The sequence below is a fragment of the Odocoileus virginianus genome, chromosome 22 (genome assembly GCF_023699985.2).
Source record: "Odocoileus virginianus isolate 20LAN1187 ecotype Illinois chromosome 22, Ovbor_1.2, whole genome shotgun sequence".
Taxonomy (NCBI): domain Eukaryota; kingdom Metazoa; phylum Chordata; class Mammalia; order Artiodactyla; family Cervidae; genus Odocoileus; species Odocoileus virginianus.
In genome coordinates this window covers 3,256,857-3,273,671 of record NC_069695.1, presented here as the reverse complement: position 1 = coordinate 3,273,671, position 16,815 = coordinate 3,256,857, and the positions used below count along the sequence as shown (strand labels likewise).

Genomic DNA, 16,815 nt, shown 5'->3' with positions numbered 1-16,815 from the left:
TTGAGGTTTATTACTCTATGCATTTATTTACAGATACATATATACATAAATGTATCAATATATGAAGAACTAATCAATTAATATATGAAAAATTAATATAGTTTAGCATGTCTTTAAGTTTGTTTCAATGGTATTCTTCTGAAGCTTGCTTTGATTGTTTAAAATTTGAGGTTTACCATGTTGATTCACAAGGCATTCTAGTTTCCAATCATTTGATTGTGGTCTGCTTTTGCCCTCTGAGTTTTAGGGTATTACCTTGTCCCAAGTGGTTTTGCACTTCCTGACAGAGTGCCTTGGTTGTGTTTTTATTTTCAGCATTGTCCTGGGTACTTGATGGGCCCTTTCAATTTGGAAATTCATATCCTTCAGTTCTGAGAATTTTTCTTTAATTATTTCATAGATGATATCTTCTCTTTGGTTTTTCTGTTCTCTTTTCCTATGGACATCCTGTACAACTTCTCCAATTTTATTATATTTTCTCCTCTTTTCATTTATTTTTGCTCTGCCACCTGAAAAATATTCCTAACTATATTAATCTTCTAGCCCTTTTATTGATTTAAAATTATGTCTTCATATTTTAAATTTTTAACAAAATATTTGTTCTCTGAATGTTCTCTTTTGATAACATCATGTTTGTGTTTCATGGTTGCAAGCTTTTCTTTATATCAATAAACTTTTTAAAAAGCAAGTTTTCTTCTACCTGCACAGTTTGTTTCCTCCATGAGGCGTTTTTCTATTTGTTAACTTTGGCCTATCTTGTTTGAGACTTTCATTGGCAGGCAGTAGCCTTTGGCTGTTGATTCATACATAAGAACTGGAGACTAAAATATTCTTAGAAAGCTCTGGGAATATGTTTAGGGTTTTTCAACCTATGATCTGGCAGGACCATTGCACTGGGAAGCCTAATATTATCCATGCCTTTCGGTGTTTCTTCTCCATCTGCAGATTCTTTACAGCTGACTCTGGTCTCTGGGGCAGACTCTTCCAGTCTCCTGCCCCAAAGGAGGAGCCTGACTTTCTGGTATCCCAGAGGAGGTGAGCAGGGGGTGCAGAAGGCTTGCATTTACCTAATGCCCCACCCTTTGCAATACTCATGTTCTTCATCCAGAGATCACCTTCAGAGAAAACCTCTGAGTCTTCTGCCAAAGGGAGGGAATAATGAGGGAAGATCTGTGGATCTGACTGCTCTTTTGATAGACTTGGACAAGCCTCCTTAGCCATAGTTTTTTTCCCCTCAATTTCAAAAGTGCCTGCTGCTGCTAATTTCTGGAGCTCTGAGGCATTCATTCTGCGTTATTAATCAGATTGGGTCTCTATTTTCCCCACTGCCAGTTTCGAATTCAGCTTTCTTGGCTCTGCCAAGCAAGACCCTTCACCAGCCATTTCTCCAACTTCCAAAATCTGGTTGCTGCTGTCTCCTCTCCCAGGCTCCCCATTCTTCTGGGTTGTGTCTTTTCAAAAACCCCTCCACTGTTATTTTAGTGAGGTTTCAAGAGGCACCAGAAGTAAATGCGTTTAAGACCCCCTCCTTGTAGATGGAAATCAAGCTTCCCCTCTCCTCATCCTCCCTTCAAAGCCAGCTAGTTCTGAAGTTCAGTGCCTTTAATTGCACAAACATCTAATTGGGCAGACACTATGGGTCAGCCCTGGACTTGTCTCAGACTAGTGCCATCCAATGGATGGACTCTGAGCAAAGGTTTGCTGAACTGCACTGCAGTGCCAAGTGCGTCCTGAAGCGAGACTTGGGCTGGCTGCCTGGGGTCCTCTGGCCTCCGAGTCTGTCCTGACTCTTGCCCGCTCCCCTCAGTGGCCTTACTGTAAGTTCCCTGCATACGAACCTTTAAGTGGCAAACTTCCGAAGGTGCAAACATGCATCTGGTTCCAGCAAGGAGCCAGAACCTGTGCCATAGGTGTCCGGCGAGTTTAGCTGCCGCTTGCCCTCCGCCTGCTGCTGCTGACGGCCCTTCAGCTCCGCATCTTCCACCTTCCCTCCCTCCTCAGTCAGCGACACTTCCTGCCCACTCACGTGAAGCCAGCCCCTGTCTGCCAGCTGTCACAGTGAACTACCATACTTGTAAAAGTACTGTAAGGTTAAAAATATTTTCCTTTTTTAAATGTATTATTTGTGCAAAAAGTATTAAAAACTTCATGCAATACAGTACTATAAAGCCAATTGCGTTAGTTGAGTATCTAGGCTAACTTTGTGGGACTTAAGAGAGTTACTATACTTTACTTTTCATGAGCAGCAACCTTTCTAAGTCCTGGGCTTGTCAGGTTCAAACTGATTTGTCTTAAACCTTATTAGTGCTCTGCTCTGACTCAGCATTCAAACGAAAAAGAATAGGCTTTGAATTCTTGCCCCCTAAAAACACTTTCCACAAACACCCCATGAAGGAAAAAGCGGAAGCAGCGTTAAGCTTAATACCAGTCTATTGTGCCACTCTCCTTAGCTAGCTGAGTCCTTCTCATTTCTAACCCTGTGGGATTGAACTGCTTTGTTCTTTGTCAAGGTCACTCACACAGTACTAGAGATTTATTGTATGTAATTAATATAAAGTCCTGATGACTCATTGTTTAAATGACATGTTCATTGTGACCTAAAACCTTAATAAGCCTAAACCCAGAGATATTGCTGCATATCTCAGGCCACTCTAAAAAGATGCTTTTTTAAAAAAAATCTGAGGTGTATTTTTATACATTTTCCCATATGCCGGGTACTGTCCTAAGCACTTTACAAATATTGTGTTTCCTCATTCAATCCCTGTAACAACGAGATGACAGAAGTGCCTTTGTTTTACATCTGAGGACACAAACCCAGAAAGGTGAAGTAACTTGCTCAAGGTCACACAGCTAGTAAGAGGAAGGGCGGAGATTCAAAGCTTCGCAGTCACACCGCAGAGTGCCTAAGGGTACAGACTGTGCCGCGCAGTGTTCTAAGCCACTGCAAATGGAATGTGCTGACATCTTTAGTCATCACCATTCCAGGCGGCTGCTGCTAGCATGAAGGGGTCAGAGGCCAGGGATGCTGCTAGACATCCTGTATTGCATAGGACAGCCCACAACAAAGGCACATCCAGGCCAAATGTCAGCAGTGCTGGGGATGGGAAGCCTGCTGGGGCACGCTGGTGTGCTGTTCATGGACGCTCTTCACCCAGTTTTGTAACTTCTTTCCCCAGGCATATGGTAGAATCTGCATTTCTTTATTGTTTTCTAATTTTATTGAAGTATAGTTGATTTACAGTGTTGTGTTAATTTCTGCTGTACAGCCAAGTGACTCAGTTATATGTATATATGTATTCGTTTTCATATTCTTTTCCATTATGCTTTATCTTTTCCATTATGTTTTAAAGGATGTTGACTATAATTCCCTGTGCTATACAGTAAAAGTGAAGTCGCTCAGTCGTGTCCAACTCTTTGCACCCCATGGACTGTAGCCTACCAGGCTCCTCAGTCTATGGGATTTTCCAGGCAAGAACACTGGAGTGGGTTACCATTTCCTTCTCCAGGGGATCTTCCTGACCCAGGGATTGAACCCGGGTCTCCCGCATTGTAAGCAGACACTTTACCATCTGAGCTACCAGGGAACAGTAGGACCTTGCTATTTATAGAATTTGCATTTCTTTTTTAAAACATAAAATAGCTATTTTTTTATTTTTAGCTTTTCTTCATTTACTTTTCACTACTAATTTCTTGTCAGGACTTTATACCAGTAATGTCTTTTTTTCTTTTTTTTAATGTAATTTTGGTTTTATTTGGAAGATAATTATTTTACAATATTGTGATGGTTTCTGCCATACATCAACATGAATCAGCCATGAGTGCACGCTAAGTTGCTTCAGTCATGCCAACTCTGCGACCCCATGGACTGTAGCCCACCAGGCTCCTTTGTCCATGGGATTCTCCAGGCAAGAATACTGGAGTGGTTTGCTATGTCCTCCTCCAAGGGATCTTCCTAACTCAGGGATCGAGCCCATGTCTCCTGGGGCTCCTGCATAGCAGGTGGGTTCTTTATTGCTGAGTCACCGGGGAAGCCTGGAGTCACCCATAGATATACCTATGTCCCCTCCCTCTCTCCTCATCCCACCCCTCTAGGTTGTCACAGAGCACCTGCTTTGGGTTCCCTGAATCATAGCAAATCCCCACTGGCTATGCAGTTTTCATGTGGTAATGTGTATGTTTCAATGCTACTCTCTCAAGTCATCCCACCTTCTCTCTCCCCCACTGTGACCCTGAGTCTGTTCTTTACATCTGCGGCTCCTTTAGAATTTGCATTTCTTTAAGTTCAGTAACTTGCTCTGGCCAATGTAATGTCTCTGGAAGGAATACCGGTCACTTCAAGGCAAGAATGTACAAAGCCAGTGCATAATACCATGTTTTCCTTTCTCTTACACTGGCCATCTGGGGAATCTTGGAAACACAAAGATGGCGCTTCCCTTGGCCTGTGTCCTCTTTTTTTTAACATGAGGATAAAGCAGAATAGAGCCCTTTAGTAGATACATGACAGAGAAACAGTCTGAGTCACCAGTACCCAGAATTTTAAGTCCCTGCCATTTGGTGTTGTTTACACAGCATAACTCAGGTTACCCTGACTGATGTGTTGCCAGCCTAGTGTAGATACAGTTCTTTCTTAGTATCTGCAGGAGATTGGCTCCGGGACCCCTGGAGACACCAAACTCCAAGGATGCTCAAGTTCCTTGCATAAAATAACCTGTACAGTTGGCCCTCCTTACCCATGGGTTTGAGTCCAAGGATGTGGATGGAGTCCGTGGATACAAAGAGGCAGGACTGGCTGTCCATATCTCCCAGAAAGGAATGGCAACTCACTCCAGTATTCTTGTCTGGAGAACCCCATGGACGGAGGATCCTCTCCATAGGGTCGCCCAGAGCGGGACATGACTGAGAGACTGAGCATGCAGGCACGCACGTGTCGTGTAACCTGACTCAACTCCTTCTACTCAATTTCCATGTTCCCCGGACGAGCCGTGTCCTAATCTTGTATCATGAGGCTCGGTCACTCTTCCTATGTTAAGAATTTTGTTTTGTGAACATATTTAGATTCCATGAGGATGGTCCTGTTTCCCTTTTTATGTCACTGCCAATCTCTGACATAAGTTGTATAATATTTGTTTGCCATAACAACATGCCACTCAGATGTTTCCAGTTAACACACACATTTGCTATTCTCATTATACCTCAACCAGCTCTGGTGAGGTCAGGCTTATTAACATTATAGCACCTAGGATTACATGAACTTTGTGTGGGTAGCCTCTAGTCATGGAACTCACTTTATTCATGAGTCTCGGTGCTTAAGAAATCTGTGTGTTCTGGCTTTGCAACTGTAGACCTTAATTCATAATCAAGTTAATCTACACAGAGATGAACTGGAGTTTCATTGAGTTGGGGTTGATATGGAATAATTTGGTGGCATCCTCACAACAGGTTAATAAATAGCCCACACAATAGTTAACAAGCATTGTTCCTACAAATGAAAACTCTGGGTATTCAGTGGACGATATATCTAGATGAAAGAGCTGGACCAAAGCACATAAGCATGTGCTGTGGAATCCGGTAGTGAAGAAGCCACAGGCATTACCACTTCTCCCCAGAAGAGAGCTGACTGGAGCACTTCTTTAAGGTCCTTGAAATGCCGGTCTTGGGACTTCTCGGCGGTCCAGTGGTTAAGAGTCCATGCTTCCATCGCAGGGGGAACAGGTTCCATCCCCGGTCGGGGAACTCAGATTCCTTATGGTGCTGCTGCACAGCAAAAAAAAAAAACCAAAAACAAAAACCAAAACCCAAACCACCAGTCTGCTCCTCTTCTCTCCCCATACCTCCATAATTTTGTCTTGCTCTTCTCCAGTTTGAAATGTCTTTTGGTCTCCTTTGCTCTCAAAATCCAACAAATTTCTTCCCAATGTCAAGTCCAAATTTCTCTTCTCTGAAGTCTTCCAAGCCAATACTACTGTCTCTCCTCTCCTAGCATTTATAATTGGGGCCACACCTTTTACTACCAGATTGTAAGTTCCTCAAGGGCAAAGATGCTGAACAGATCTTTACTTTCCATGCAGCAAAATAACTTATATCCATTTATTTACTCATTCACGCCACAGATTGAGCATCTTACATCCTGAGTTAGATCCAGAATTACAAATCCACTGACCTGGAGGAGCTTAGGCCTGGATTGAGGCTAATGGACACTGACATAGGTAAGTACATTATGTTAAATACACAGGGGCAGAGTGCTGTGGTCCATCTGAAACTTACCTGTGCTCCAAGAATGGTTTGGTTGGATCAAAGTAGAAATAATGTACAAGGTATGGGACATACACAAAAGTCTGCCGGAGTGGTAACCAATGTTCCACAGTCAGAAAGCAAGATGTGATGGGTGTTCAACATCAAAAGGCTAGAAGCCATCATCAGAGTGACAGAAATGAAGAAACACCAGGAAAGGCAGGTCAGGGTCAGCGAGGAGCTGAGCTGGGAAAGCGTCTAAACCTGTCTTATTGCTTTGACTACGTCACAAATTATTCCAAAATTTAGTGGCTTTAAACAAAACAGTTTAAAATTTTGTTCATGAATCTATAGTTGGATGTGGCTCAGTGAGAAGAGCTTATCTCTGCTCTTCTTGGCCTCATATGACAGGGCTCAAAGTCTGGGAACTGGAATCATCTGAAGGCCACTCACATGTCTACTCGTTGATGCCGGGAGGACTCAAACGACTGAAGGCTGAAACAGCTGGGCTCCCTGGGGTGCCTCTTTATCTTCATGTGATCTTTCCACGTGGCCTCCCCAGCAGGGTGACCCATAGGTCCCTGCAAATTCCCACACACTTGGTGACTTAAACAGCACAATTATCTCACACTTCCTATGAATCCGCATGGCTTAACCTGGTTCTCTGCTCAGGGTCTCTCAAGGTTGCAGTTAAAATGTTGGCTGGGTTGCACTCCCATCTGGAGACTCAACTTGGGGAAAACATGCTTATAAGCTCTTTCGGGAAATTTCCCTGGTGGTCCATGGCTAAGACTCCACACTCCTAATGCAGAGGGGCCAGAGTTCAATCCCTGGTTAGGGAACTAAATCCCACAAGCCACAACTAAGTGTTCACCTGCCACAGCGAGAGATCCCACATGCCACAGCAAAGATTGAAGACTCGCAGGGCCGCAGCCAAGACCAGGGCAGCCAAATAAATGATAAATATGATAAATACATATATTAAAGGAAAGCTCATTCAGATACTTGGCGGAATTCATTTCCTTGAGCTGTGAGACTAAGAGCCTGGCCTCTGCTGGTGTCAGCTGGAGGCAATCCTGAGCTTCTGTCTAGTTTCAGGGGGAAAGAACATTGATCTCATGTTTGAATAGAAGGAATATGTGTTACATTTTGAAGTAAGCACATGGGAATGGGTGTCTGTTGGCGTGACCATTTTAGAACTTAGAATCTGCCACTGTTTGCTCTCTGGCCACAATTTACAGACCTTCCATTTACAAAGTATACTTATTTCTTCTCTCCTGGTCTTTGACATTCTTACCAAGCCATGGCACAAGCAAGCCCTGTCACATGTTAAGAGTCAAGTGGAAAAAAATTATAAGCATTGTCTGGGAGAAAATCTTTCAAATGGGGGATTTAAAACCTGGGCTGAATTTTGAAATGGAAGTGGGTTAGTGTTATGTAGGAGCTTGTTAAGTGAATGATCAGAGATAGGAATACCAGACCACCTTAGCTGTCTCCTGAGAAACCTCTATGTGGGTCAAAGAGCAACAGTTAGAACCAGACATGGAACAATGGGCTGGTTCAAAATTGGGAAAGGAGGATATTTTACAAGGCTGTATATTCTCGCCCTGCTTATTTAACTTATATGCAGAGTATGTCATGTGAAATGCTAGGCTGGATGAATTACAAGCTGGAGTCAAGATTGCTAGGAGAAATATCAACAACCTCAGATGTGCAGATGATACCACTCAAATGGCAGAAAGTGAAGAGGAACTAAAAAGACTCTTGGAGAGGGTGAAAGAGGAGAGTGAAAAAGCTGGCTTAAAACTTGGCATTCAAAAAGTAAGATCATGGCATCCAGTCCCATCACTTCATGGTAAATAGATGGGGAAACAATGAAAACAGTGACAGACTTTATTTTCTTGGGCTCCAAAATTACTGAGCATGGTGACTGCAGCTATGAAATGAAAAGATGCTTATTTCTTGGAAGGAGGGCTATGACAAACCTAGGCTGCATATTAAAAAGCAGAGACATCACTTTGCAAACAAAGGTCCATATAGTCAAAGCTATGGTTTTTCCAGTAGTCATGTATGGATGAGAGAGTTGGACCATAAAGAAAGCTGAGTGTGAAAGAATTGATGCTTTTGAATTGTGGTGCTGTAGAAGACTCTTGAGAGTCCCTTGGACAGCAAGAAGATCAAACCAATCCATCCTAAAGGAAATCAACTGTGAATATTCAGTGCAAGTACTGATGCTGAAGCTCTAATACTTTGACAACTTGACAAAAAGAGCTGACTTATTAGAAAAGACCCTAATACTGGGAAAGACTGAAGGCCAAAGGAGAAAGGGGTGGCAGAGGATGAGGTGGTTAGATAGCATCACCAACTCAATGGACATGAGTTTGAGCAAACTCTGGGAGATAGTGAAAGACAGGGACACCTGGCATGCTGCAGTCCATGGGGTCGCAAAGTATTCGACATGACTCAAAGACTGAACAGCAACAGCAGTGTGGAGTCTGGCCCTGCTCTCTGCTTTAATTGTGTCTGTTTCATCTCCCTGACAAAACTATAAAGGGCATTGAGACATTGTCTTCTGGGTCTTCCGTATCTATATTCCCTCAATAATTCAGGTCTCAATGAAGGGACTGGGCTCGTTCCTACTAAATATACAGATTCCTCAATTCTCCTGGGGCCTTTGTGTGTAAATTACCACCAAATCTTGGAAAAGTCTAATCTGAAAAGATGTCTACCTATCAGCCTCTCAGAAAGAACTGTGGATTAGGAGATAACAGACAAGCTATGTGGCACTGGGGAAGTAGACTTCATCTAAATCTCGGTTTCATCATCTGCAGAATGATGGGATTGGTATTCTAAATCCATACTAGAGGCTAATAATCCACATAATAAGTGGAAACAGTTATAAAGTTCTTGAACCTAGTTTTCCCTTCTCATCGGTCTTCCATCTTTATCTGCAAAGAAGGGAGTGGGTCCCTGACCGCAGCCTCTATCTTTAGGAATGGAGCAAGTATAAACTCCTCAAAAACGAAGAAAACAGCCTCTTACATCAAGAAACGCAGCGTGATTTTGAGGAGGTGGCTGCAGGCCCAGTGAAGTGTCTTCCTTTTAGGGTTCTATCTCTACAGGGAGTAGCAGGAGAAAGGAAAGAGAGACACCCCAGGCCTTTGGCTGTGCTCGCCTGCGTGTAGACTCCCCAGGAAGGTTCAATCTCGAAACCTGCATCAAGGCTCTCCCCCTCTCGGCTCACCGCCATGGGGAGTAGTTTGTGGTTGGATGAGTTGAGCTGGTGAGGTGGCTTCAAGAGCAGGTCCATTTCCTCATTCTATAGAATCATCTTTAAACGGATGTTTTTATGCTGAGATACTGAAAAAAGATTCTTTTTAAATCAAAGCTAACCCTGAGCAGGGCTTTGAGAAAAATTTTTTTTTTTTCTTTTTTCCCCAATGCATTTGACCTTTCCATTTGGGTTATTTTTTCCAAACTTACCTTGCCCCAGAAACATTACAAAATAACATCCTAAATTTAACCACAGTTCTCTTCCCTTTTCTTCTTAAATAAACACAACATGTAGTAAGGCCAGAAATCGAGGTCTATTTACAGAAATGTGTGAATGACTGATAATTGCTCAAAGCTAGATTCTCGAACTTGACAGTGTCTGGGCATCACCGAGGAAGCTTGGTAAAACCCTGAGTCCCCGCAATGAAAATCAGTGCGTGAAGAGTCCTGTCAGCAGCCTCCCAGTGGGCTTTTTCTTGTCTCCACATCTCAAGTTTGCCGGTGAGAACAGCACAAAGAGTAGGACTAATTGATGGGGAGCTTTCCTGATTTAACATCTATGATTCTTTTAATTATCTCTGCCCACAATCCCCAAACGTTCATAGCCTCCCTGCGAGATTGGCTTTTTCTCTCGAAACCTACCCAGGCAAGCCACATATGTGTTCTAATTTCATAAGCTCTGTTCCCTTTGGAAATGCTTTTGATTAAACCCAATTCCCAGCTCAAATTAAAATTTAACATTGGGGATTAAAATACAAACTAAGGAGTATCCCAAATTTGCTACTTTTCCTTCCCTCTTGAAGTCCTTAGCACCATTGTAGCTTTGCTAATAGCAACCTTACCTGAGTTACTTTGCATCCGGGGTTGAGTTCAGGAACTGAAAATGCCTTCCATTACCCCTCTGGCCAACAGCTTCTGTGCTTTCCTCTGTAGACCTATGCTACTGCTCATTGGCAGTTTGGAACTTAGTGTTTCTGATGCTTTCTTATAGCCCTGTGCTGACTCACTCACTCACTCATTCATTCACTGCACCAACAGTTCGAAGAAGGATGGAGGGAAGGATAGAACAAAGGTACTTCCTTGTTCTTCAGGAGTTTGTAATTTCTCCATCCCTAAGGATGGAGGCTGTGATCAGGAACCACTCTCTTCATCATGGGTAAAGCTGGGGGACCCAAGAGAAGGCAAGACTATCCAAGGATTTTATAACTGCTTCCATTTATTTTATGGGTCATTAGCACCAAAATGGACTTAGAGCATCAGCCCCCTCACTCTGCAGATGATGAAACTGAGACTCAGAGAGATGAAGTCACTTGTCCAGGATCACATAGCGTGTTATTTTGTCTTCAAATCCACAAATTTTTCTGTTAGGGCAACAAGCAAGCTGAGAGAAGCCAATACTTAGCTTATATTTTCCAGTCTTTGTCATTAAAATCTTCCTGGTTATTAAAATGGAAAAATAGTTCTCTGTTTCTTTATTAAAAGTTTCTAGCACTTTTTTTTTTTTTTTTTTTTTGAGTAGGCAAGCAAGGAAAAAAAGTGCTAATCATCACCAGAGCTTCCCAGGTGGCTCAGTGGTAAAGAATCCACTTGCCAATGCAGGAGACACAGAGAGGCGGATTTGATCCGAGTTGGGACGATCCCCTGGAGGAGGAAATGCAACCCACTTCAGTATTCTTGCCTGGAAAATCCCATGGACAAAGGAGCCTGGCGGGCTACAGCCCAGAGGATCATGACGAGTCGGACATGACTGAGCAGCCGAGCACAACGAATGGACATTAGAGTGGAAATGGCTTAAACATACAAAATCTCCCCAAGAAGACGGTGAATAAACAAATCCCTTAAGCGTTATCTCAAAACACAAGAGCTGGCAGCAGATTCAATACTTGATATAAGGTCCCAACTAGTTCAAAATCCACACATGATGAGATAGAAAAAGGCACCATGGATGCTGACAGTAAGGAGCCTGGGAGAGCAACATACAGCACACAGCCATCTACAACCTTGTTATTCAGTATGATCATGGACCAACAGTACTGGCTCCACCAGGAGCAAGTTCATTAGAAATGCAAATCTCAGGTCCTTGCTAGACTGACTGCTTCAAATTTTCAGTTTCACAAGATCCCAAGGGAATTTCCTGCAGGTAAAGTTTGAGAAGCATTGCTCTTCAGTGCTGTTTGTCCACTAACAAACAGAGCAGCGGGTGGCAGTAAGAGTTGTACAGTGATGGGAAGCCTGGCAACCCAGAGCTCCACTGTCCCTTGTAGGACTCTTGCAAGGGTAACAAAACTTTTCTGAGGTTCAGCTTCCTCAAGTATAAACTCAGGTTTTGCTTGAAAAGGCTGTTGTAGCGAGCTTCTGGAGAAAGCTTTTTTCAGTCCAAATTGTGTAGGATGGTTTGTGTGATGAGAGTTGAGTGACATGCGTATCCCACGTTTGGTTTGCACGATGAATGCTATTAATAAAGATGTGAATCACAGATTTTACTCCCATTTACTTCCCATCGCAGGGAAGAAACAGTCGGCATTGCACAATTCACTGAATTGGGCAGCCGAAGTCTGATTTTCCTTCTGGAAAAAAACCCCAGAGTCAGGCCAGTGTTGGCGTCAGCAGGAGTCCTGATTGAGATTTGCAAAGCAAAAGTGTTGCTGCTATAAGTCCACATGTGATTTTTGTTTGTTTGTTTCCTCATTACATTGCTTTAGTTCCTCCCTGTCTGAAGCTTCTTAAATCTGCAGGCTTTCAGCTCCACCCTTAAAGTTCTTGTTTTTTTTTTTTTACCCTTAAAGTTTTGACTTGCATTATTGATCCCAAAGTAAACACTGACTAACGCGGTGGCAAAGTCAACATATTCTTTGAAAGGCAATTAATCTGGGTGTCGAATGAAGTCAGATGTCAGCGACTTAGACATTAGGATTACAAGTTCCATTATACAGTAGGGCTTTGAAGAATATCTTTCTCCAGGTAGTAACTATATCAGACCAGTTACTCTGGGTGAGGAATGAAATCTATGTTTGGCAAGGACTGAGAAATAATTCGACTTCATAAATCAGTAACTTCTCAAAGCCTCTATTGACCTCTGATCAGCAAGTCTAACAGCAAGGAGAGGTTGTGGTAGCTATGCCACTGGTAAAAAGCAAGCCTGTTGGTTAAACATTTGTGGGAAGCCCTGGCCTCTGATAAAAGCACACCTCATTTGGCCACATGTGCTTGCTATTGTTCTGGGACTTCATTGCCTGCCTCAACACATTCTGGCTGCGGAAGAAGAGGGTGATCTGGGAGGGAAGTGTTGGGCAGAGAGAATTCTTTCTTCAGTCTCTCGTTTCCAGCATTGGGCCCCAGGTAGTGGGATCTGTGTTGGGAGATTTTTAAATAATGACAGTTACCATCCTTAACCTTTCCCAAGAGCCTCAGAACAATATCCTTCTCAAGCTTGCTCCCACCTCCACACAAAGGATGCCAGACTTATTCCTTACGTATGCATGCTAAGTCGGTCAGTCGTGTCTGACTCTGTGCGACCCCATGGACTGTAGCCTGCCAGACTCCTCGGTCCATGGGATTTTCCCAGCAAGAATCCTGGAGTGTGTTGCCATGCCCTCCTCCAGCGGATCTTTCCGACTCATGGATTGAACCCAAGTCATTAGCAGGCAGGTTCTTTACCACTGTGCCATCTGGTAGCTACTTCATAAATATTTTTTTCAATTTAATTACATTTTTATTTTTAAAGACTTTTTTTAAGCAGTTGTATGTTCACAGAAAAACTGAGAGGAAGGTACAGAGAGTTTCCATATCTGCCTCCCCCCAACCCTGACACACACACATGGAAAGCCTCCCCCATTACAGTGCCCCCAGCAGAGTGGTACATTTGTTATACTCTCTGAACTTACATTGACACATCATCGGCATCTAAGTCCATGGTTTACATTAGGTTCATTCTTGATGTTCTAAACTCTATACATTTGAACAAATGGGCTTCCCCACTGGTTCATAGGTAAAGAATCTGCCTGCAATGCAGGAGACAGAGAGAGGAGATGCAGATTCAATCCCTGGGTCAGGAAGATCCCCTGGAGGAGGGCATGGCAACCCACTCAAGTATTCTTGTCTGGAGAATCCCATGGACAGAGAATCCTGGCAGGCTACAGTCCATGGGGTCGCAAAGAGTCAGACATGGCTGAATTGATATTGCAAGCACCCAAGCATGCATAATGTAATCAGGAGCTTATCAGGCAGGGCATTTTCACTGCTTTAAAAATATTCAGCTCTGACAATGCATCCCTTCCCACCCTCCAACATCCCCTGTTTTTCCTGTTTCCATGGTTTTGCCTTTCCCAAAATATCATATGGTTCGAATCATATAGTATGTGTACTTTTCAGATTGGCTTCTTTCACTTAGTAATATGCTTTTAAGTTTCTTACATGTTTTTTCATGGCTTGATAGCTCATTTAATTTTAGTGCTGAATAATATTCCATTGTCTGGGTATAGCACAGTTTATCCATTTACCCACTGAAAGACATCTTGGTTGTTTCCAAGTTTGGGTAAACGTAAATAAAGCTGCTGTAAATATCCATGTGCAAATAAATACTTTAAATAGAACACTTTAAAAAGAAATAAATTACTCTGTCGTGCTTCAACTATATATAATCATCTATTTGAGCACTTACCGTATTGAATTGCATTATTTATTTATATGTCTATTTCCCTTTCAGAGCTGCATCTTTTTAAAGAAAAAGTCTTGGTCTTGTTCATCATTGTTTCTCCATCACTTGGTACCAAATCTATGGTCATAGGTTTCGCTCATAGGTCACAGGTTTCTAGTTTCTGGGTAAGTGGGGTGGTGGCTGGAAGTAGGATAAACCCTCTTACAAATACCTTAGTGATGAATTTAACAAGCGCTCCTTTAAAAATATAGATATAATAAGACCTCAACTAAAAGAGTAAGTTGAAGAATTTCCCCATAAAAGGAAAATTAGGAGATTAAGTACTCTGAGCTATCTGGTAAAAGAAGAATTGGATTCCAAAGTTTAAAGCAATTCTGTGAAAGCCTTTATTAATATTTTCAGTGTTCACGGAAAGAAAATGAGCAGCCAAGAGCAACCTAAATAGGAAAATACCAGTGATGCCTTCATTACACATCTTTAATTAGTACTAATGGGTGCTATGTAATTAATTCAATTCACCCTTCCTTCTTCAGTAGAAACATCTCTCTTCCCTGCAGCTTCCAGGAGATGCTGTAAATTTGTCCTGATTTACTGCAAATAAGATGCTTTCACTTCCTGATGCTGGTTCTCTGACATGCAAATGTTTCTTTTCTTTCCGATTTTATGGATAAGGGCTGACCTCTTGGCTCTTTTACCACCTGAGAAGAGCCCAGATGATTAGAATACTTGACCTAGCTCAGTAGACCTTTGTCAAACCCCTTCCCCAAGATCCAGGACTGTGTAGACTTACTGTTATTCCTGCTAGTTTCAGCTTCAGCGGGACCCACTCCTTACCCAACTCTCAGCTTCTCCCTCCTAACAGACACCAGGGTGGATTCCGGCCCCAGCTATCCTCTCCTTCAGTGTGTTTAGCACCACGGTAATGTGTCTCTTTATTTCCGACCTTTACTTCCTGTTCCAAGGGTTGTAAACTATCTCGACACTAATAGTCTCTCTTTCGTAACATTTCAAGTTGAGCCATTCACCATCATCCCTCATTCACTGAAACACATGTAATATAATGTGTCAGCTGATGAAATATCAAACTGCTCTTCTGATTAATGACTTCAGATAAGGTACAAGGTCATGAACAGTGTTTATCTTTAGGATATGGAAGGTAAAGAAAATAGTTTACATGTTTCAGAATGCGGTGATGGCCACTCTGCAGTACCTATTCCACCAAGATGGGAAAGATGATGAAATTCCCCTTCTTCTCCAAGATGTATTCTGGAGGGCTGAGAAGAGAAAGTAAACAGCTGTGGAGGAACACAACAGCAGAACTCTGCATAAGGCAAAGTGCAGATCAAGGACAAAATGGCTTTAGCCACCTCACGGGAAACAAATAAATATGGCTGTGTGTGTTTCTTAACAGTATGACCTTCTGGTTGCATATGGAGGAGAGTTTGGAAATCTAACCTAAACAGAAATAATGAAAAAACTGATCTGATAACTTTTTTTTTTTTCTGGGAAAAGTAATTTTCGACATTACGTGCAAAGAGAAAAACTTAAACCCATTATGCCAGGGCCAGGACTGTTCTTAGCCCTTTAGTGTGCCTGTGGAAGGGCTTCCCAGGTGGCACTGGTGTAAAGAACCCGGCTGCCAAAGCAGGAGATTCAGGAAATTCAACCTGGGTTCAGTCCCTGGGTTGGGGAGATCCCCTGGAGGAAGGCATGGCGGCTCACTTTTTAGGATCCCAACTTTAGTTTTTTTAGTTAGCTTCCTTATTAAACTAACAGTTCATTTACAACACTGTTAGTCTCAGGTGTACAACTTCAGATTATTTTCCACTATAGGTTATTACAAGTTGTTGAATATAGCTCCCTATGCTATACAGTAAATTCTTGTCATTTATATATTTTATATATAGTGGTGTCTATTAGTTCTGTACTCCTAATTTATCCTTCCCACTCACCTCTCTGTTTTAGTAATGGTAAGTTTGTTTCTATATCTGTGAGTTTGTTTCTATCTTTCAAATAAGTTGATTTGCATTATTTTTTAGATACATACAAGTGATATCGCATATTTCTTTCTCTGACTTACTTCATCGAGTGTGATAATCTCTAGGTCTGTCCATGTTGCTGCTAATGGTGTTATTCCAATCTTGTTTATGGCTGAGTAATAGGAGCCCAACTTTACATGTGAAAAATCTCCTATTAGACTCCTGGGCTTTGACTTTTGTGGATCTTTATCTAGGAGGCCTTGACAGTGGAAGTTCACGCTCAGAAAACACCCTCAGTGAGAAAGCTTCCTCAGCATTCTACTTACTTACCTGGGTGTCTACTTTTATTTGGATTTTAGCCTAATATTAATCGTTCTTTAATATTATGTGTGCATGCTAAGTCACCTCTTTCATGTCTGACTCCTTGCGACCCCATGGACCAGAGCCTGCCAGGTTCCTCCATCCATGGGATTTTCCAGGCAAGAATACTGGAGTGGGGTGCCATTTTCCTCCTCCAGGGGAGCTTCCTGACCCAGGGATCAAACCTGGATCTCGTGTGTCTCTTTTATTGCTGGCGAATTCTTTACCAGCTAAACCATCAGGGAAGCCCAACTCTGGTTAAGCACATTCTAGAATCCAGTCAGGGCTGGAGATTCTAACCTTCATATCTCAGTC

General features: G+C 42.5%; 1 long non-coding RNA gene across 3 annotated transcripts in view; it reads left to right on the top strand.

The window, feature by feature from the left end:
- LOC110149922 (uncharacterized) overlaps positions 1-16,577 on the top strand; it is a 47,640-nt gene extending 31,063 nt beyond the window's left edge. Inside the window, exons 1-4 of one of the 3 annotated variants that reach the window (XR_011482652.1) lie at positions 1,012-2,090; positions 6,111-6,206; positions 14,210-14,325; positions 15,345-16,577. This is a non-coding gene — a long non-coding RNA (uncharacterized lncRNA). Of the gene's footprint in view, positions 1-1,011; positions 2,091-6,110; positions 6,207-11,023; positions 11,981-14,209; positions 14,326-15,344 lie in introns of those variants that run through there. The other 2 variants (XR_011482650.1, XR_011482651.1) reach the window with 2 other exon arrangements.
- The last annotated feature ends 238 nt before the right edge of the window (positions 16,578-16,815 follow it).